At 35.3% G+C, this 22,404-nt stretch overlaps 1 long non-coding RNA gene across 1 annotated transcript in view; it reads left to right on the top strand.

Moving 5' to 3' along the window:
- Positions 1–22,404, top strand: part of LOC137853450 (uncharacterized) — a 32,650-nt gene that overhangs the window by 5,353 nt on the left and 4,893 nt on the right. The gene's annotated exons all lie outside the window — the stretch shown is intronic.

The raw sequence follows: 22,404 nt of genomic DNA, 5'->3' as shown, positions 1-22,404 counted from the left end.
CACAGTGACTGAAAAATGGTAGAGTGGCTCAGCTCCATTTGCTGAATAACCTGGAGGTCCTTAGGGGAAAAAGGGAAAAATCTACTGTGTCTCAGAGACTACTGGATTTAACTTGAATTCTAGGCATGCAAGAAGAATATTCCTCTTACCTGCAATACCTTGTCTTAAGCCTGGTTTGACTAGTGTGATGGGAATATCAGATGCCTCCCCAGAGTAACATTTTGCAATAGAACAAAAATAATATATTTTTTATTTGTGTTTGTATGAGAAATTACGTATATGTTTGTGAGCTGGAACAGTAATGGTCTTTCATATCTTTATAGAAGAGAATTTGTTTTCTTAACCTTAAATTCAAGAATTTTGAACTTGCCAAATTCCTTTTTTTTTTTTTTTTTTCTTTTTTTTCTGTCTAGATACATTGGAAAGACCTTGTTTTTAAAATGTGAAAAATTCACAACATTCTGAAAATCATATATTGTATGATATAGAAAGAACTTAGACAACTAAATTCTCAAGTTTATGTTAAAACATGCAGTATAAAATAACTTCAGAAATTTATCCACTACATTCCATTTTTGTTTATACCAATTTTATTTTTTCTTACATACTATCTCTCAGAAATATATATTATGTGTATATATATTTATTTAAGAAATAATGCACTGAAGGTGTAGATACAGATACATTATTGATTCCTGTAATGTACAATATTTTCAATAAAATTTATAATCTAATATAGGTCTAATTGTATGTATAGGAAAACTGGACTTTTAATCATCTCATGGCCTAAATGCTGTGTTTGAATTATGCCTGACTTACTGATAATAAAAATGGTTAGTACTAACATTGATGACTGAGGAAAGACTAACAGTTACATAGTGGAAAGACTGGAACAGTTAGAGACTGAAAATTCAAAAAAAAAATTGAATTTATGTAACTTACAAGTGCTTGCTAAATAATGAAAGCATGCCTGGTTCAATATAATTCGGATGTCAGTAGTTTTATTTTCTTTTTCACATTTTCTCTCTCTCTTTTTTTTTTTTTTTTTTTTTTTCTTCTGTACTTTCTAATTTCGTATTGTGTACTTTCTAAATGTGAGGTTCTAAACCAGTTATTCTTAGCCATCTGGCTATCAAAGAAGACTTTTAGAAAGATAAGAATGGATAAAATTGGATAGATTTTTTTCCTCCAGCTTTTCCTTCTCTCTAACAGATGTTGACCATGATCTGAAGTGAATTTTATCCCTAAAGTAGCTTTATACAGAAATTCTGAAGTAACCTTCAGATATTGAGTTCATTGGTAACAATTATAAACTGTATTTTCACATTATCTATCATGGCTCATCATGAAGAATCCGCATTATTCTCTCTAGCCAATTCAATAGCCCTGACAGTGCTGTAGTAGTGGTTATGTGTGTTTGCATGTAACTGGGGCATTGCAACATCCTTCACTGATATTTTCTGTTCCTGGGAGGCTATACATAGAGAGAAGATTGATCAAATGGATTCCTACAGGGGTGGCATTGCTGCAGGCTTGTCATTTAGGGTGGCCAACCAAAAACAAAATTGAGACAAATAAAATAAAAAAAAGAGCACTGAGTGGTAGCCAGAGGCAGGAAAAAAAAAAAAAAAAAAAAGTCAGTCCATTCTTTTGTTATAGCTATGCTTCAAGCATCAATGCTTGTAAGAAGCTCAAAAGTGGCCCTAGGATGAAGCTCTGTAATTGGAGGCAAGCAAGGCACAGATGCTAGCTTTTATTAAATATCAACAGAATTTAACAGTGCCAACAGTCCAGTGCTGAAGAAGGAAGGATGGGAAGGAAATTCCTTCCCTGGGCTAATTTCATGCTTACTGTCCTTTGGACCTACTTATAAGATCTGTCATTATACTCTGCATCTTTGACAAAGTCAGGCTATCTAAAATACCTCAAGTGCTTTATGCGCTTGAGTCATGTATAAATAACCTCTTGCTCATGAGATACTATAGGCTATCTTGCCTAGCTCCCAGCTGTTGTTACTGAAGGCTGCAATTCCCTTGTATATCTGTCAACCTGTATATCTGTATATCTGTCAACCCTGCATATACATCTTTACTTCCCTGGAGTATCTCAGAAGTCACTAGACACTGATGTTCAGGCAACAGAATATTTCCCAAAATATTAAGTGGACTTCTTAAGTGGAGGAAGGCATATACCAGAGACACTGCTAACACCATGCAGTAAAACATTCCTTGCTACTATCTTTTTCTCAATTTTAAATTATGAAATCTTATAGAAAGAGACAAAAATATTGGGTCAGACTTCTCTGCTCATTAGCACCTTGATGCCTTGTTTTTTGTTTGTTTGTTTTGTTTTATTTTGTTCATTTGTTTGCTTTTAATGAAAAGGAGGTAGTTAATATGATATAAAGAGGAACATTCTTAGTAGTTGGTATGGCATGTCTTCATCCAGCTGGAGAATTGACTCATTAAGGCTATTAACATTGGGAGATTTACTGCAGCTCTTTGGACTTCTCTGAGTTTGAGAATATCTACAATATGACATTTCAGGTGCCCTTCACAGCATTCCCCTGGAATGGAAAAAAAACAGGGTCATTTAGAAGTGCCTTGAAGCTCTAGAAGAAGCCTTCATTCTAGAGGAAGCCTTGTTTGTTTAGGTTATATCTCTCTCCAGATTATTTGAATAATGTTGTGTTGTGCAGATCTTTGTTTAAGATTATACAGGAAAGAATGTTATATAAAGGCTCTTTACTTTATCTACTACAGCAAATTATGATACTGAATTGAAAATTTAGCTGATTTCAACTTGTGCTTTGTTGTGTCTTGTTTGTTGCTGCACCCACACAGTACTCTGTTTGCTCAGATTGTTCACGTATAAACTGTCGTTATGATCTGGAATGCCACCCTGAAATGGCTTCCAGGAGTTGCTACCAAAGGTAACTGCCAAAAAGACATTCAGAGCTAACAGTACCCTCTTTCCCTCCTTTACCTCCCCAGCAATCCCCCATACTACTACAGAAAATGTTAACTGTATAGTTGATCTCAGGAGAGTTGCTTTGCTTTGCAATACGTATGCCAAAAGGAAGCAATATTTTTGCCAGAAGTTCTTTTTCATGACATCTACAGATCAGCATAAAGTATCTTGCAAAATTAATTGAATTCTTCAATAATTGTTTTAAAGCCAAATGCCATGAAGAGCCTTAAGATATATATGCATTTTCAAATGTCTTTGTAGCCTGATTTGGGCCATTTACCTCTTGGAATCTCAAATTAAAGCTGAGTGCATTAATGTAACTGTGAGTCAAGGTACAGTCCTTCTCTGTCTTCTTTCTTTTCTTTTCTTTTCTTTTCTTTTCTTTTCTTTTCTTTTCTTTTCTTTTCTTTTCTTTTCTTTTCTTTTCTTTTCTTTTCTTTTCTTTTCTTTTCTTTTCTTTTCTTTTCTTTTCTTTTCTTTTCTTTTCTTTTCTTTTCTTTTCTTTTCTTTTCTTTTCTTTTCCTTTCTTTTCTTTTCCTTTCTTTTCTTTTCCTTTCTTTTCTTTTCCTTTCTTTTCTTTTCCTTTCTTTTCTTTTTTCTTTTCTCTTCTCCCTTCCCTTCCCTCCCTTCCCTTCCCTTCCCTTCCCTTCCCTTCCCTTCCCTTCCCTTCCCTTCCCTTCCCTTCCCTTCCCTTCCCTTCCCTTCCCTTCCCTTCCCTTCCCTTCCCTTCCCTTCCCTTCCCTTCCCTTCCCTTCCCTTCCCTTCCCTTCCCTTCCCTTCCCTTCCCTTCCCTTCCCTTCCCTTCCCTTCCCTTCCCTTCCCTTCCCTTCCCTTCCCTTCCCTTCCCTTCCCTCTTCCCTTCCCTTCCCTTCCCTTCCCTTCCCTTCCCTTCCCTTCCCTTCCCTTGAGGATTGTAGGGCCAAGCTTTGACTGCCACATAAAATCAACAGGTGTTTTCCTTCAATGGTAAAGTTTAAAGTAGATCTAAGATGTTAAAGTTGATTAAAAAATAAAAATAATATTTTGTGGATGGGAAGTTTTTTCTTTGTGTTTTGTTTTTAGTGTGGAATAGTCCCTATTATGACTATATAACACCCACAAAGAATTCCGATGTAAATTATCAGTAGTTATTGGCTACATTTACACGGATAAGTAATTGAACATGTTGACATTTACATCTGTTATAAATGAAGTCTGGAGTTTTAGCTTCGGACTGCTTTAAGCATGATTCCCTAGGCTGAACATCCCTGCTATGATTATGATAGGTCACTGATTCACACCTTTATGTTCCTGTCAAGACATGAGTACATACATGAAGTGACACTTTATGTTCAGATTCTGGTTAAAGAAATCAATTTTGCAATGGCTGAAACTACTAAGGGCTGAATCCTATGTGATTTCCAGTAGACAAAAGCAATAAATACAACTATTGTTTAATGCCAAATAAATGCATAAAAAATCACAAATTTGATGTCAATAGCAATAGAGTTTATTCTTCATAAATCAAAAGGTACGTCTAATTGTAACTCCAACTTCAGTGAATTTATTCCTAATTATACTTGAACAAATGAAAAGCCAATATATCTGCATTTGAAGACATTGATCACCAAGGCTAAGAATTACACCATCTATTCAGTCGTCCCCCACATGCCTATTGTACTTGAAGCAGTAAAATACATACATACAAGCTTTAACTGGTGTAAGCATTTTTTTTCAAGTTTTCATGCATTCATCAACTTGTATGTATGCATACTTAAAAATATATTATTAGTTAATTAAATTATTAATCTAATACAAAAACTGTGATTTGTGATGTTAGTACTGTTAAGTCATACGTGTTGAACAGTAAGTGGCAATATATTTTTATTCTTTCTATTTATTAATTTAACAATTTTTATTTTCGAATGCAGTATATTTCTCATAGTTTGCATACTAGATCCTCTTTTATTATGCAATTTCCCCCTCCTATTTAAAGCACCACTAATTCACCTCAGTGCAGCAATAATGAGTAACTGGGAAGGAGTTTGGAAGGAGAGAGAGGGAGAGAAAGCTATTGAAGTAAATGAAGCATTACCCATGACTGCTGCACACACCAGTGTCTGTTCCTGTACTAGCATCATTTTCCCTCTTCTGCGTATTAGAAAGATAACTCATTTCCCAGAGCATTCCATGCTCAAGGGCAATAGCTACCTTCACTATAGAGAGAATTAGCACTGGCTGGTATAATTTTGGAAATATGTAGCAATTGCTTGCAGCAGAAACTCAACTCTCAGAATCCCTTAATGAAGAATGACAAAAAGCTGGGTTCAGAGATGGTGGCCCAGAGCAGCTAGGTTCACTGTTCTACACTGTTAGTTCACAGAATCCCCATGCAGATCATATTCCCTTTTCTGTTTTGCCTCCTCCTTTCCACCTGTCTTTATGATCTGATCAAATTAACATTTCAACTGTATTACCCTATTTGTCCTTTGCACTGTGTTTAGTTATGATTGCATTCAGCTCATTTTTTTGACTTATAACAACAACAAAATGTTTAAATGAACTACGTTATATTGTTCCCTTAGATAAGATCACAGTCTTTCTTGTTTTTCTTGGAAGTTCCTAGGATACTTGCCTTTGGTTTATTTTATTGGTTTCTCTGTAATCCACAATTAAAATCTGTTTTAATTTGAAAGTCAAAGATGTATAAGAGAGATGTGTAAGTTTTAACTGCTGCAGCTAACCATGTATTTATTCACGTATTTATTCATGCTGTTGAGGGTAGTGGTATTAGATAGATCACATTTGAGATTGTGTTGTTTGTGATAAACTCAATCAAAAAGATAAGGTTAACCTTCTAAATACATGAACAATAATGGCATTCATTTCCAAACTGACTCCCAGCAAATCTTAACACTAAGGATGATGCCTCAGCCTCTGTATAAGTTTCACTTTTACATTTACAAAAACAATTTTGACAGAAAAAGAGCATTCAAAGCAATGTCTGAAAAATACTGAGGATAAATATCTACACTGTTTTAAATATATTTTTGCTTGATACTAAAGCTTTTCTTTCTGAAGGGATCTTGGACTCTTGTGTTTGAAACACTCATGATTAGAAATGATATCATAAGCACACTGGTGTCTCAGGAATAAAAAGTTCATTGAGAATGGAAAGATTATGGGAGATGGGAATTTTCACAGAACCCATCAGCAAGATGTTAGTTCTTGAACTGATTAAACTGAGGCTGGAATAACATTAGAACATTTGTTAATAACTAACTTAGCATACCTTGGTCATGATGTTTAGAAGCTGTATTTTCTAACTGAACATTTTTAAAGGTATTATGATCTTCTCATTAGAATGAGAAGATGGGTCCATCTTCTTTGCACCCACACTTCAGGTATTTATGCATATTGATAAGACCCCCCTGTTCCTTCTCTTCAAGCAAGCCACCTTCTAAGGAGGAGTCTCTGAAATTAATAAAACCATCCTGAATAGCAACAAAAGTCACATAGTTTTAGACCATAACAGACTAATATAAATATGAAAGAGAGAATAAGAATTTAGAACTGTTACTGCTTTAAGAAGGCCAGTAACATTTCTTTAGCATTGCTAATCAAAATTGGTTGGGCCATTAGTGTTAGCACTAATAATATTTATGATGTTTGTAACTTTTGTTTTAATTTTGAAAGCTTACTGTCTTTTCATTTTCTATCACTTATTGTCTTGCATAAGTGTAACCTTCCAAAAAACATTTATAAAAACTAGGCTGATTTTGAATCCTGTTAAATAACGATAATTTGGTGTTCTCTCTTACACTAATGCTTTGCCAGCATTTTAATGTTTGTGGAGCAAATGAAGAATTTCTAAACAGTGCCAAAGGGGCATCATGTTAATTCTTTGAGAAAGAAAAGTCTTACAATTTTAGTATGCCTCAAGCACCACTGGTTTATGATAAGGTCTTTGTAAAAATGCAATAAAGATGATGGCTCAGTTAAAATACTATCAATATACTTGGTTAGGAAATGAAAACCTCAGCCTTCCATGCATTGTATTCAAACAAGTGAATCTTCCTATTGTCCCTTTAAGAATTTCAATGTATACCTGCCAAATCTGTTATGATTTTATTTTCGTTATCAGTATGTTTTAATATAGAAATATTGCTGGAATTAAGAGTCAGCCCTCTCTGAAAGAGTCCTGTTCTGAGAGGAGGATGAATATACATTGGGATGAAGAAATACCATTGCAGATATATTTTCAAATTGAAGTGCAAATACAAATGCCCATATTCATAAAAATCATGCAAAATAATGTTCTACTAAATGCTTTGTGAAGGGAATCAATAACATGCAAACCTGAACAGATTATTAAATAAATAACTACATAACAGTAAATTAAAATACTTTTTGCAGATTTTGTGATCCATCACATGTTATTTTCTTATTAGTTTCAGCAAAAAATGCTAAAGGTATGTGGCACTAATATAAAGCAGGCAGTGCATAGTTTCTTTCCAGTGTCTTTCCAGTGTTTGCTTTTGACTGCAATAGGCCACCTGAAGCATATGCAGGTAGTAGGTGCATAGGGAAAACAAGGATTTATTTGACTGTCCAGGAAAGAGGAGTTCAATTGTATTTTTCTGGATCTGTCATCATATGTTTAAATCTGGGTAAGATTTGAACACTTGGTTATGCCAGGTATCTTCACGGGAAACTTAGAAATCTCTACAGAGTATTTATACCTTTTAAGGTGTTTATAGCCAGGCTGTGTTACTCATACTTCTAGTATTTGAATGTGCTTTGCAGACAGTGAATTTATCGTTGGCAATTCAAAGAACCTGTGTACCTGTTGCTTTAATAAATTGCACTGCTCATTAAATCTATCTGTGATAGTTCTCATTTAATGCAACCAAACTCTTTAAGTGTGGCTGTGGTAGTTCATAGAATGTGACTAGATTGAGGGTGTACTACATTATTTGTGAATCTGTAATCCTGATAGTTCAGTACCTGCAACGCGACCAGATTTATAATGGCTAATTTTGTATACCCTTAATGCAACAGCCTCCCTATAATATTTTTTAAAGTCACTTAAGCTGTCAGTTACAATATGAGTTGCCAGTATCCTGATGTTTTCCACGATGATGTTGGCTTACTGTCATTTATAGGAGTATTAAGTCTTCAGTCAGCTATTGAACCTGGATATTATGTTACTAACAGTTCCACTGGCTCCTACAAACATTGCTGTTATCTTCGTGACTTCTCTGGTGCCATACCTTTGACCTTCTATTTATTTGGTATATTATAATGATTCTGCTACTGTGAGGTAACCACTACCCCAAGTCTCCAGATATTGTCAGGTAAAATGTTTTTCCAGATGACAATGGGGACAGTATTTTTCTGTGACAAGATAACAATTTTATTTTTTCTCCCTTTATTCAAGGACTTTCTGTAAACCAGAATGACAAAATTAACATCTGAAGAGCTGGCTGAAGACAGTATGTTAAAACAGAGATGGTTATAATATTAAAATAAAATCTATTCAAAATGTATTGCTCTTTGAAAGTATATGTGCAAACATATACGAAGCAAGTACCATTAGGTCCATTTTATATACAGTGAAACAGATTAGAGGATGGGACCTGAAAATTTGTGCATGAAATTAAGTAAAAAGTTTAAGATCATAAATTCATAGAATAATTAGGTCAGAAAAGACCCTTAAGATCATCAAGTCCAACCATCCACCTAACTACAAGTCTATCACTAAACCATGTCCCTAAATGCCACATCTCTTAAATACTTCCAGAGATGGTGATTCCACCACTTTATTGGGCAGCCTGTTCCAAATGCCTAACCACTCTCTCCATGAAGAAATTCTTCCTGATATCCAATCTAAACCTCCCATGGTGCAACTTGAGGCCATTGCCTCATGTCCTATCTTTTTTTCACCCAAGAATAGAGAGCAATACCCTCCTTGCTGCAACCTCTTTCAGGTAGTAGTAAAGATCGATGAGGTTACCCCTCAGCCCCCTTTTCTCCGGACTAAACAGCCCCAATTCCCTCAGCCACTCCTCATGTCTTATTTTCTATTCCCTTCATCAGCTTTGCTGCTCTCTTCTGCACATTCTTGAGCAACTTTCTACCTTTTTCTACTTAGAATTCAGTACTTCAAAGGATTAGACTCTACTCTTAGCAATAATTTGTGCTATGCCACCCCTTCCTGTTGTAGCTAGATACGGCTAGTTTTAATATTTCTTCTCTGTTTGTCATCTAGGAAAGCTCAATGAGCACAAAGTAGCAATCAATTAAAAGTAAATAGGTATCTTTGACAGCTTAAAAGAGTCCCAGAGAGGATGACAGGAAAATGGTACAAGACAATAAATAATTTATAGCTGGAGAAAATTAATCAAGAACCCCCAATTCCCTCCATCCCCACACACAGGTGCTCAATTAGAGTACCTCTAAGAAGAGGCAGGAGACCAATAACCAAACATCTGTGACATAAATGAATTTAACTATTAGGGAAGAAAGTACTGAAACATATAAACACACTGAAGTAACCAAACCAAATTACAATACAGTGTACATTTACTTTGTATAATGCCTTTCATTATATCATTTCCCAGAACTCTTCATGTAATTAAATACAAACGCTATAGAGTATAAGTGAGATACAGCAGTAGTAGAGAGATTTTCTAATGGAGGCAGAGTATTGAATCATAAGCTAATTCATAGAAGTGAAAAAAAAAAAAGAAAAGCTGAGATAAAGTTAGTAAGTTAGGCCTTAGCACTGGAGTATTAAAATGAAAGGAAGTTACTGCATTGTCCTCAGTGGAAGAAGTATAACTCTGTAGGGTAATGAGTTGTTTGCCAAAGGTACTGGAAGCATTGATGGAGAAGGGTAAAGACAAAGATAATGACAGTGTCTGGTCAGAAGACAGAACAGGAAGAGGAGAAAAGAGATACATGAGGTCCCAAAAGTATTTTGGAAACACTTGCCTGTCTTATTATTGATTTTCTTCATTTTGATGCCTGCATAATGCAGATGAAATAAGTCAACTGAATTAGCAGACCAGTTTAAAGAACAGAAGGGACACAACAAGACAGCTTAAAATAATTCCTAAAATGACTGTTGATTCATATACATGTAGGGCTAGTCCTTTCTATTCCAATTGTATTTCCACTCTTTTATAACGAAGTAGTGTGTGAATCCATCTGGAACATTTCTTGTGACTTTTGAGACTCCCAGGGCTAATTCAGTGCATTGCTCACATGGTTGCTTCACTGTTGAAACATAGTGTGGCAACTACTCCTGCTATTGAAGACCATTTCTGCTTGACTCCTGGCAAATCACTTAGGTAAGAGGTTACATACATAGTTCAATCTATTCACTTACTTTTATTTTTATTTTTTGAATTGACTAATCAATACGTTAGTCATACCTGCAGGTTTTTATAACAAATTTTATCTTTATGTAAACATACATACATATTGCAGTTCTGGGCACCACAGTATAAAAAGGACATGAAACTGTTGGAGAGTGTCCAGAGGAGGGCTACGAAGATGGTGAAAGGCCTGGAGGGGAAGACGTACGAGGAGCGGCTGAGGGCACTGGGCCTGTTCAGCCTGGAGAAGAGGAGGCTAAGGGGAGACCTCATCGCAGTCTACAACTTCCTCGTAAGGGGGTGTCGAGAGGCAGGAGACCTTTTCTCCATTAACACCAGCGACAGGACCCGCGGGAACGGAGTTAAGCTGAGGCAGGGGAAGTTTAGGCTGGACATCAGGAAGGGGTTCTTCACAGAGAGAGTGGTTGCACACTGGAACAGGCTCCCCAGGGAAGTGGTCACTGCACCGAGCCTGACTGAATTTAAGAAGAGATTGGACTGTGCACTTAGTCACATGGTCTGAACTTGGGTAGACCTGTGCAGTGTCAAGAGTTGGACTTGATGATCCTTAAGGGTCCCTTCCAACTCAGGATATTCTATGATTCTATGATTCTATACATATATAAAACAAATTAAATTCAAAGCTCATTTCTTATTACCTTACCATGGAGGACATCTGGAGGACATCTGGAAGACATACTTCAATTTTATTTTGGGTAGTTTGTCAAAAATACTTACCTAAGACTCAGTGATCTGCCTTTTTTGCTTTGCATTGATTCTTCTCTGGCCAAAATAAATTTTCCTACCTTTTTTTTTCTTTTTTAGATATTTTTATTTATTTTTACTCTGTAAATGCATATAGATGGACAATTTGCTTGGCTGGTAAAGATTAAGTTTTTAAAATTTCTTTCTAAGGATCCCTGAATTTTTCTTTTTTCTTTCTTTCGTTCTTTTGTTCTTTCATTCTTTCATTCCTTTTTTTTTCCTCATTACGTATTATAGAACAATTATTTTGCTCTTATTCAAAATCAGACTTCAGCTTTTGTCATCTTAACCTTACCATTATCGTACCAATATAGTCAGCAGATTTATTTCTACTCTATTCAGTTTATGAATCTTACTAATAGATTCATTTGAACCAACAGGGATTATGACCTGCAGCTTATGAAGGTACAATGCCTTATTGCTTATTAGTTGAAACAAATAATTATGAATTAAAAAAAAATAATGCAGGAAAGATATAAGCAAGGATTAGAAGATGCTCCTTTTCCAGGACATGGATGACCATCCAGGATGCTATTCAGTAGTGCACAGGTCCCTACATCTAAATGAAAATCCTAGACAAATATTAACAGTATTTCCTTCCTTCCTCCCTCCCTCCTTCCCTCCCTCCCTCCTTTCTTCCTTCCTTCCTTCCTTCCTTCCTTCCTTCCTTCCTTCCTTCCTTCCTTCCTTCCTCCCTCCCTCCCTCCCTGCCTTCCTTCCTTCCTTCCTTCCTTCCTTCCTTCCTTCCTTCCTTCCTTCCTTCCTTCCTTTTTCCTTTCTTGGTTGCTTGGCAGAAATGGACCTGGGGGTACTAGTCGATAGCTGGCTGAATATGAGCCAGCATTTTCTCAGGTGGCCAAGAAAGCCAACAGCATCTTGGCTTGTATCAGAAGTAATGTGGCCAGCAGGATTATGAGGAGTGGCTGAGGGAGCTGGCATTGTTTAGCTTTTAGAAAACAAGGGGAGGCCTTACTATGCTTTACAATTACCTTAAAGGAGGTTGTAGTGACGTGGGGATCAGGCTTTTCTTCCAAACACCAAATGATGTAAGAGGAAATGGATTTAAGTTGCACCAGGGAAAGTTAGGTTGGATATTAAGAAAAATTTCCAAACAGAAAGGGTTGTGGTACATTGGAATAGGCTGACCAGGGAAGCGGTCAAGTCACTGTCCCTGGAGGTCTTCAAGAAACTAGATAATCGGTTGGACTTATCAGTAGTATGTTAAAGGTTGGACTAGATGATTTTAGAGGTCTTTTCCAACCTGAATGATTCTATGATTCTATGTGTACTTGCAGCCCAGAAAGCCAATCACATCCTGTGCTGCATCAAAAGAAGCCTGGCCAGCAGGTCAAGGGAGGTGATCCGCCCCCTCTACACTGCTCTTGTGAGACCCGACCTGGAGTACTGCACTCAGCTTTGGGGCCCCCAGCACAAGAAGGACACAGTCATCTTAGAAAGAATCCAGAGGAGGGCCGTGAGGATGATCAGAGGGCTGGAACATCTCTCCTATGAAGACGGGCTGAGGGAGTTGGGGTTGAGGCCTACAGGAAAGCAGGAGAGGGACTCTTTGTCTGGGAGTATAGTATTAGGACAAGGAGTAATGACTTTAAACTAAAAGAGGATTGATTTAGAGTAGGTACTAGGAAGAAATTCTTTCCTAAGAGGATTGTGAGGCACTGTACCAGGTTGTTCAGAGGAGTTGTGGATGCCCCATCCCTGGAAGTGATCTTGTTGTTCTGTGTAAATTGGCTTCGTGTTGAAGAGTACGCAGTTATCAGCTAACTTGGCCTTATTGAGTTAACAGTAAATAAATTCATGCAAAGCTTTGATGCCACACAGAATCAGATAATCTGAGAATCACACAATGGTTGAAAGGGATTTCTGGAAGTTATCTGATGCAAACTCCTGCTCAAAGAGGGCCACCAATTGGGTTACAATGAAAATGAACTAGTATAGAATAGATATTCCATACAATATTTTATGGTTTAAACAATGTTCCCCCACTTCAAAAGTGCAATTCATAATCTCCAGTTTGTGTATTTGAATTTATTAAATTACAGTTTGACTCATCTGCTTGATAGAATATGTGTTTCTGTGTTGATTAGGAAACAGGTTTTCTGAGAGCTTTTCTGCCAGCTCTTCAGCATTTGTCATCAGCTAATAAATTCCGAAGCTTCATTTAAATTGCATGATTCAACAATATTAATCCATACTTAAGAATTTTCAATTAAAATTCTAGAATTAGCACTAGCTGTAGTTAGTTCCATTTACTTTGAATAATCTATATGTCCCATATTATCAAGTCTAGTTTTAACATCATCATGAAAGAGTATAGATTTTCTTTCTTTGGTAGATAATTTCCGTATTATTTTCCATTCTACAGCCGAATAGCTTAAATTATGTCAGTTTCTTTTGCACTTGCTTTAAGGAGCTTATAAAAGCAATGTAGGCCATAGAATGGAACTGTTCCATTCTTTTTTTACAGAAAGAATACTGAAAGTTATCAAGACCAATCTTTATATCTTTGAATTCTTAAAGCTGTGTTTTGTCATAACAAAAAAAAAGAAAAAAAAATCAGAAATGAAGTCAATCTAGGAAAAAAGTTTATCTTACTTTTCCCCAAGCAACTTTTAAACTAAACAATTTCATACAATCTTGATCCCTCTCTGCTATGAGAAAGTTCCTTATTTCTCTCATAAGTTGCTGGGCTTCATTTGCATTTAAAATTCCTCATTTTCTATGTTTTTCTCTGCCTGCCTCACTGTGTTATTCAGATATTTCTTCCAGTGGAGCTTGTTCAACTTTGTTTTTGAGAAAAGGCCAAATCTTCTGGAGCAGGAAGATTTTTTTACTTCTGGTCCACAGTAAAACAAGCATAACAAGGAGTAAAGGAGAACTTCCTCTCTAAGCCCCAACTACTTAAATTATTTACAGCTATCTTTATGTTCACATAACAAATGCATAATGTAAATATACTTTTTGTTAGAACATTTTACATTTATGTACAAATTAGTTAATTCTCATTTGCTTTGCTTCTGTTCATTCGTGATCATTGTATGTTTAGAGTCTAAACTTGTTCAATGACAAATATATATATAAAGTAATGAAAATAATGGAAAAAAAATCTTACATTTTAATTGGTGAAAGAGGACTGGAAAAATATATATTTTTTGTTTGTTTGTTTGTTTGTTTTTTCCCCAGAGAAGAATAGAAGAATAATTGTCTGAAAAGAATAAAAGATTCTGAAACAGGAATCTCTATAGGTGGAGAAAATTCTACTCTGTAAGATTTTATTACCTCATAAACCTTTTTTTTTTTTCTGTATGTGGAAACATTTCTTTTTGTTATCCCAAAAATTTTTAATCACATGCATTTCTATTATAGCAATAGCGAATATAGTAAACTCTACCTATGCTATATGTAAGTGATAAGATTCAGGAGAGTAGTCCAGTGTTTTCAAAGTGAGTAGCTTTTTGGATAACACAGACCTATTTTCCTACTTAAGAAAATTACAACTGTATTTTTAAAATGGCTTTACCTCAGTGTTCTTTAAAATAGTTTTTCTTTAAATTATATCATCTTAAAAACTCTGTCACTGAGCAGCACTGAAATATTTTGAAAGTCTCAGCTGTGTTACCCAAACCACTCTTCATGGAGTAAGGCACAAACTAAAAAAAAAATAATAATAAAAAAAAATATATATATACACATGCTTCTATTTTTTTTTCTGGTTGTTGTCGTTGTTATTGTTTTGTGAAGTAATCATAGGAGCAGATTTCTGCTTTTTGTTTGTGTTTACAGACATATCAGATGAGGCCTAACACTGAGGGGTATTTGGGATACAGTCTGGTCATGACACAATGCTGCTGTCAAACCAGTAATCAAGACAACATATCTTGCAGGAAATGTTTACATATAGACTTTTATTGTGAAAGACTGAGTAATGTGCTTTGTTGTGTGATCTTTCTGGGGGAAAGAAGGCTTTTAGTCATCTGATCACAGCACTCTAATTTCCTTTGTATGCTTATATATTGACATAGCAAAAGCTACGTCGGCAGCAGTAGCAAGAACAACAGCCAAATGGCATGGTTTCTCATCCCACTACTTCTCCCAGAGTTCATTTTTTCTTATCACCAACTTCAATGTACCCTGGCCTCTCTATAAGCAGACAAATAAATTATTCTTCCCCATAGTAGATTCTCCTGTTCAAGGAGATGCTTTTCCTTCTACAAAGACAGCATCTTCCTCAGATGTAACAAATACAGAGTCAGCTTGCAGCACAAAACTCCAACTGTCTTACTAGAACTATGGAGATGGATAAATTTTTCCTTCCTCTAAATCAGACAAACCTCACCAGGGAACTCATTATCTTTGAGGGTCCTTTGAGGGTTTTGTTATTTTGCCTTGCTGATCCACTCCATCTCTGTCATCAATATGGTAAAAGGATCAGTGATGTTTTGTCCTGTTTTTTTTTTTTTTTTTTTTTTTTGTTTGTTTGTTTGTTTGTTTTCTTACGATATGACTGATGCTCTCAAAGTTTGTTTTGAGAAGAGAAACAACAAGGGATTTTTTTTTCCTGAGGTTTATAAATGTTAGATTCCAAAATGGTGTAATTGGATTTACAAAGTTTTTCTTCCTGAAGAATCAATAAGCAAAAAGTCAAAATCTGCTCCTAAGCACCCTATGTGAATAAAAATATGAAGATCTTGACATGAATTAAAAAGTGGGGATTTTAAAAGCGGAATACACATCCAAGTTTACAGATGGACTCCAAACTATGATGAGACTAGTTCAAATCCCCAGAATATAACATGCCTGAACTTTGTAAGGGGAACTAAGTCCAGATCTGAATTTGAGTTTAGCTGGTGGAGCCCATCTGTATTTTGAAATCACATTACACGAGTGTGTGGGATGCGTGTGAGAGTGGAATACTTGATGAGGGCTGCTATCAACCTGAAACAAAATAATTTTTATGAACATGTGTGCTCAAAGAAAAACTTGACAGGTGGCACCCTAATGGGACGAACCTGCACAAATTTGCCACCTTTAACCACCACACTGTTTGTAGAAGGAAACCAACAGACCTGACTGGCTTTGCTTGACACAGCTTTAAAGCAGGCCATTGTTTCAAAGTTCATTCGCATACACATGCAAGACACGCTTGATTTCAAGGGTTTTTTTGTTTCTGCTTTTTTTTTCTTTTTTTCTTATTTTTTTTTCCTCTTTTCTTGTCACTGATGGTGCAGAACCTGCTCCTGCTCATCACTCTCTTTTAATCTGGCCCAGTGATGAAGCAGACGACTGGGGCGAGCTTGGCAGTTGAAGGATCCAGATGCTAAACTCCAGGATTAATTTCTCTAGCAGAGGCATCTGGGAGTCAGATCCTCTCCCCTGACTTTCCTGGCAGCTTGGTTTAACCCCCAGCAATCCAAAATGCTCATTTTTGTTTTAGACTGGGAGTTGTTATTCTGGCAGGTAAAAGAATGCCAGATTGCCTTTGTCAAATGAAGGAATTTGTATTTAAATATCAGTGCCTCAATTTTCCCAGGTTTGGGAGCTCAGTCATTAAAGACCTCTGTATTCAATAACGATGATTTCCTTTGGCATCTTCCGCAGAATGTCACAAAAGAATGAAGTTGACATTAGTGAGAGAGAGCAGTGAAGAGGAGGAAAAAAAAAAAAAACAACAAACAACAAAGCAAACAACAACAACAACAACAAAAACACCATAGATACAGTGACATTAAAACAGGGAAACACTATCCTGATCCATGAAGAGTGACAGTCAATGTAGCTTTATTGATGTAGAAGTGTAAAATTGGTGTAAATGAGATCAGGTCAACATCATTTGACCTTTGCCTTTTCTTCTTCTTCTTCATTATTTTTTTTCCTTGAGAAATGACCTTCTTTTATACTTCATGACAGGGAAACAATCTGCAACAGAACCACAGAATGAAGAAATCTTGCATTCTTCCAGTAACCCTTTTCCCCCTGTAGCAGTAGTACTTCATGAAATTAAGCCCTGAATATTAAACTCATTTCAGATTTTACATCATGCATACTGTAGTTGCATTGACTATCAGTCATCAGAAGCCCTAAAGCTGTATAAACACAGTATGGATTTCTAGTGATAGTATGAATGTAATGCACTGGCTTTTTAAAAATAACTTATTTTTATTGAGCAATACAGGTTCAAGATGCACCACAAATATATATAATTTCGTGGCAATTTAATTAGGAATAGAATTAAGGTAACAAATGAGATTGAAAGTGTAACTACTATAGAAAATACTTAACAACAACTGTATGTAATATAGTGAATGCTCAGTTTCACTTTCGAAACCAGTTTCTTTTATATGACCATAAGTAAACTAATACATAAACTTTTGAAACATCACATCAGCTACTGGTTAAAACAACAATGAAAAAACAACAACAACAAAAAAAACATATATAACAATGAATATAACCCACATAGAGCCCACATTTCAAAAATAGATGGCGTTATGTTCAAACTTTTTTTTTTTTTTCCTCTTCCTCCTAATGGGTCATTCAAACACATTTTACAACTTCTCTTTATGAATACTTCTGTAAAAGAGGAATTTCAGTAAGCTTTGTGGAACAGTAGGAAAAACGGAAAGTCCACAGTTAGCATTGCTGGCACAGAGACAGAAGGTGATCTTAAATGTTACATTTATGTTAAAGAGTTATTCTGCTGCCTCTAGTAGTGTTCTTGTCCAAAAGGGCTCTCTAGCGGAGAAGTTAGAATCCAGCTCTGGCAGAGGAGGGAGAAAGCTACAGTATGGGATTACTCCTTTGCCTTCCTGGGTGAGTACATTCAACCTAGAACATAGACATAAATCTTACCTTGAAGGCAATCAGTGAGTTTATGAGCATTGTTTCCACATTTGTGTTGTATCCACACTTCATCTAACACACAGTCAAGATCAGATGGATTTTATTTAAGATGATAATATTGTGTGCACAGTTTAAGTAGTGTGTCTGCTTATGTGTTGATCTGAAAAGTTATCTGAGAGTTTTTTGGCTGCTATCAAGCTCTGATATGATGCCAAGACCCATGAAGTTGTGGAGGCAGAGGTCTCAGAATTGTTCATGAGCAATAAATTACATGCTCTTGATTAGAGAATTTAGGAGTATGGCTTCGGTCAAGGCCTTGTCAAGCAAAATAGAACCAAGAAATGATGGATCAGCAGAGGGATTAAAGTCTGATCTGGAGAAATACATTGAGGTGTCTCTGAGGATAATCAGATCTTTACTCCAATTAAAAGTCACCAGTATTTTATATCTGAGAAGAACATGAGTAGTCTCTAACCTGTGTTCGTGGCACTTTGTAAAATTAGAGTTTTCTTGCCTGAGGCAAGATCCTTTATAGCAAGTATGTTGCAAGATGGTATTAAGTCACCTGTTTGCACTTACTACAGCTCCTCTCCCTTCCAAGCACTGTCATCATGGGCTAAGTCCCGACACCACCAAAATCAAAGACAAAATTAAAACTAACTCTTCTGCTGCTATGATTATTGTGCTTTACATTACAAACATATCTTATTCAATTTGCGATAGATAGGACATTTTGCATATTGGACTGAATACGAGAAAGAAAAATCAGTGCTTCTCATTCAAAGGAGTTCATTTGTGAACTGTTTAGTTTTATGTAATTTGTAATTTTATTGATCTGCAGACAGCTTCTGGTGGGAATGACACCCAATGTCTTTTAATTTTTAAGACATTTTGTCCTTTTCTTCAAAACTGCTGCAATTCACACTGAGTTACTCTTTAGAACATCCTAGCTTTGGTATCAGAGAACTAGCACAGAATATAAAGTCTCAGAAAAAATATTCCTCTTAAGAAGATCACTTCTGTCAAATAAAACAAGAAAAAACCTTGTCATTTTTAAGTACCTTTTTCAGAGTTTGTAACAGGTGGCATGAAATCACTGTGAATGGTTCGTCATGTCAGGATAGTGAATTATTCAGATATTTGAATCAGTGAACTAGCTATTTAGCACTCAGGTTTATAAAAAAGGACACGGGTGGTGATGTCACAGTAGAATTATTTAATTTAGTCATACCATTTTCAAAGTAAGAATTTGAAGGTATGTTCTTCAATCATGTCATTAAGGCATATAATCTCATTGTTTAATTTAGAGTTAGAGACTGTATGTTGTCTCTAAACAATGTTGATATTACTCTTTTATTCATTTATATGGGTCCTGATGATATCCTTGCTTGGAAAATTGCTACTGTGAGAGACTCTGTAGATCAATTTAATTTTCAGTAAAACCTTGCTACAAAACCAACCAACCAACCAACAACAAAAAATACTATCCTATGATTAATCCAGCGGAGCAGATAAAAACTGTAGGAACTTTTCTTAAGAGACATAAAATACTTCTTTTATCCACATATATAAATAAATTGGTTTGAATAAAGGAACATTCTGAACTATAGCAATCAAACCACCCATTTTTCATTGAAAAACTGAAATCTTGTGCCAAACTGACTTTCCCTTATCACATCTATGTCTGCTCCTAAAATATTTGAGAATTTCAATGTTTTTTGAATCAGATGCTTCAAGGTATGGGGTTGTGTCATGCTGGTTGGAAATCAATCTGAAAATGCAAAAATACTACATTGCATTTATAGAAGAAATGGAAGGTATAGTGGCTAAACATGAGTGAGTAGGCCTGATTATTTTTTAATTTTATTTTTTAAGGAAGCATTAAGCAACATCTCCGTGGTTCTTCTATTGGTCTTCAAAATGTTTATTTATTTTTGTAATACTTTGTACAAAACCACTAAATAGTTTTTCGTTTTCAAAACTTTATTAAAATGAGATATTTCAATTTCTAGTTGGTAAACTACATTAAACAAGTGTGCCCTTGGTGTCTAGAAACTGGATGCAAGAACCTAAGATTATTATTAATTTTTTTTTTTTTTAATATATGTATATATTCACTTTCTTCAGTTTTATATTCCAGAAAATGAAAGGGCCATTAGGTGTCAATTTTAACAGAATGTTCCTTCTTGAGTTGCACCTAGGAAGGGTTGTCAATGAAAAATGTTCACTTGTGAAGTATTTCAGAGCAAATAATTAAACTGCAGCTCCCTCTGTTCCATGGCTTTTATTTGAACTTCAGTTGACTGTGTTACCCTTTTACTCAGACAAATGCTGTTAAATGCTATTTTGAACTCTTATGCTCTAAAAATGCATTTTCCTTTAGTTCTCTTGACATACCAAATCAGCTGTGGTATATGAAAGTATAAGTGTATGAGATATATATGGCATATTTTTCCTTCTTCCTAAGAAGAAAATATAAGGCCAACGGATCTGGCAAGCAGTCTTTGCTTTTTGATCCTTGAGAACATCTTTTACACATCCTTTTTTTTTTTTTTTTAATTTTTATTTTATTTTTATTTTTATTTTTTTTTAAATAATGTGTCATTACTAGGTTATTTGTGTTCCAGTAGTGCCATTTCTGCAGAGTGAATGTCTGTCTGACTAAAATGGAATTGCATTCTTATTTCCAATAAAACAGAGATTTTTCATTTAGTAAGAGATATATAATTCCCTTAAGCATCAGATTAAACTAATAGATGTTAGCAGCAAGGGGTATAAGAATATAAGGGTTAAGACCTTCAGCTGACAGAGGCAGCTTTGTCCTAATGACACCTTTCAAAAAAAAATCTGCTTAAAACAGTTAGGTTTTTGCCCCCTCATTCCTATTGGAAAGCAGTTCCTCAAACTGAGTCCTCCGTGTTAGAAACCTTTTCTTAATTTCCAAACTAAATGTATGCATAGCCAGATAATATGCATTTGTACTTGTGCCAAGATCATCCTTTTGTTTAAGTATTTCTTATCTCTCTCTGGTGTTTACCCTTGATGTACTTGAAGGAAATAGTCACAGCCTCCTGTGGCTTTCATTTTGTTATGAGAAAAAACTGGATGTTTATCTCAGGAGATAGTCCATAATCCCAACGATCCTACAAACTTGTATTTGTACCCATTTTAGTGTGAATGAATGCTTTTTATCATGAATGGCAAAAATTGTGCACGATAGTACACACAAGTCTTTACTAGTGTACTGTACAATGGTGTTTGTGATTTCTCTTATTTCCTGGAAATATGTGGTCTAATGCATCCTAAGTTTGCCTGTTTTGCAGCTACATCACTTTCATAGCCTATAGTCATCCTGTGATCAACTGAATTAAGTTCTTACCCTTTCATTCTTTCAAACTGAGGAACTCGAGTTTGATAGCAAGAACATTGTTGTTCATTCCAAATTATATTACATTGTACTCTATACTATTCACTTTAATTTCTATTAGTATAATTTACTAAATCAAATTTGTTATTGCAGTCCATATCTGTCACTTCATTTTCTTTATCTGCTAGTCATTTAAATTGCTATCATAATTTCAATGAGCTTGCCTTTTTTTTTTGCCTTTTTTTAAATCTTATCTTATGTTTACTTTTGTATCTTAACTCATGTTTTTCTTCAAATTAGTTCTAAATTAGTACATAACAATAATTATCCAAATAACTTTTTTTTTTTTTTCTTTTTCCTCAACTCTGGTGGTGCTATCTGGCTTGAAAACAACAGTTACACCCCTCTGAAAGAGTTAAAATTAGATGAGATATCAATTCATCTTTCAAATAGTGATTATCCTGTCCTCTATTCTGAGTGCATTGAATATCTAGAGGGATTTTTTTTTCCACATCTTATTTATCGTAATTTACATTTAAAGACCCTGATTTCTACAAACTAGCTTGCCTCTTCTGGCATGCTTAATGTCCTCAACTTTACTGAAAAATGAGGCAAAATATTAATTCAGTTTTGGGGTCATATCTAGATTATATTTAATCTCTTTCCTTGATCTATTTTTAATTATGTGGATAAGGAACTTTTCAGTATTTGTTTTAATATCCTTTGCAAGATGTAATTTATCTTGGCTTTTGCAGTTCTCTCTTTTTCTCTAAACATATTGACCTGTAACACATAACTCTTGCTACTGATTAAACCCTTTTCTTTTTCTTGTAGCCTTACTGCTTTTCTCACTTTTAAAGACACTATTCATCCCCTTAGATCTGAGGCTCTTTTCTACAAGTTTCCTTTACTTTGCTTGTAATGAAAATTGAAGAAAATTCCTGTACTTTTGACTAAGTCAGACTCTAAGCCTCTGCCACATTCAGTTCCACTCTTGCAAATTTTCTCTTTTGAATTTAAACCTTAATTATAGAGGTGCTTTTATTTGGTTCCCCTTCACTTCTGCTGAGTCACTCACAACCA

Source organism: Anas acuta, chromosome 1, assembly GCF_963932015.1.
Source record: "Anas acuta chromosome 1, bAnaAcu1.1, whole genome shotgun sequence".
In the NCBI taxonomy this organism is placed as follows: domain Eukaryota; kingdom Metazoa; phylum Chordata; class Aves; order Anseriformes; family Anatidae; genus Anas; species Anas acuta.
This window is presented reverse-complemented; position numbering and strand designations above follow the sequence as displayed.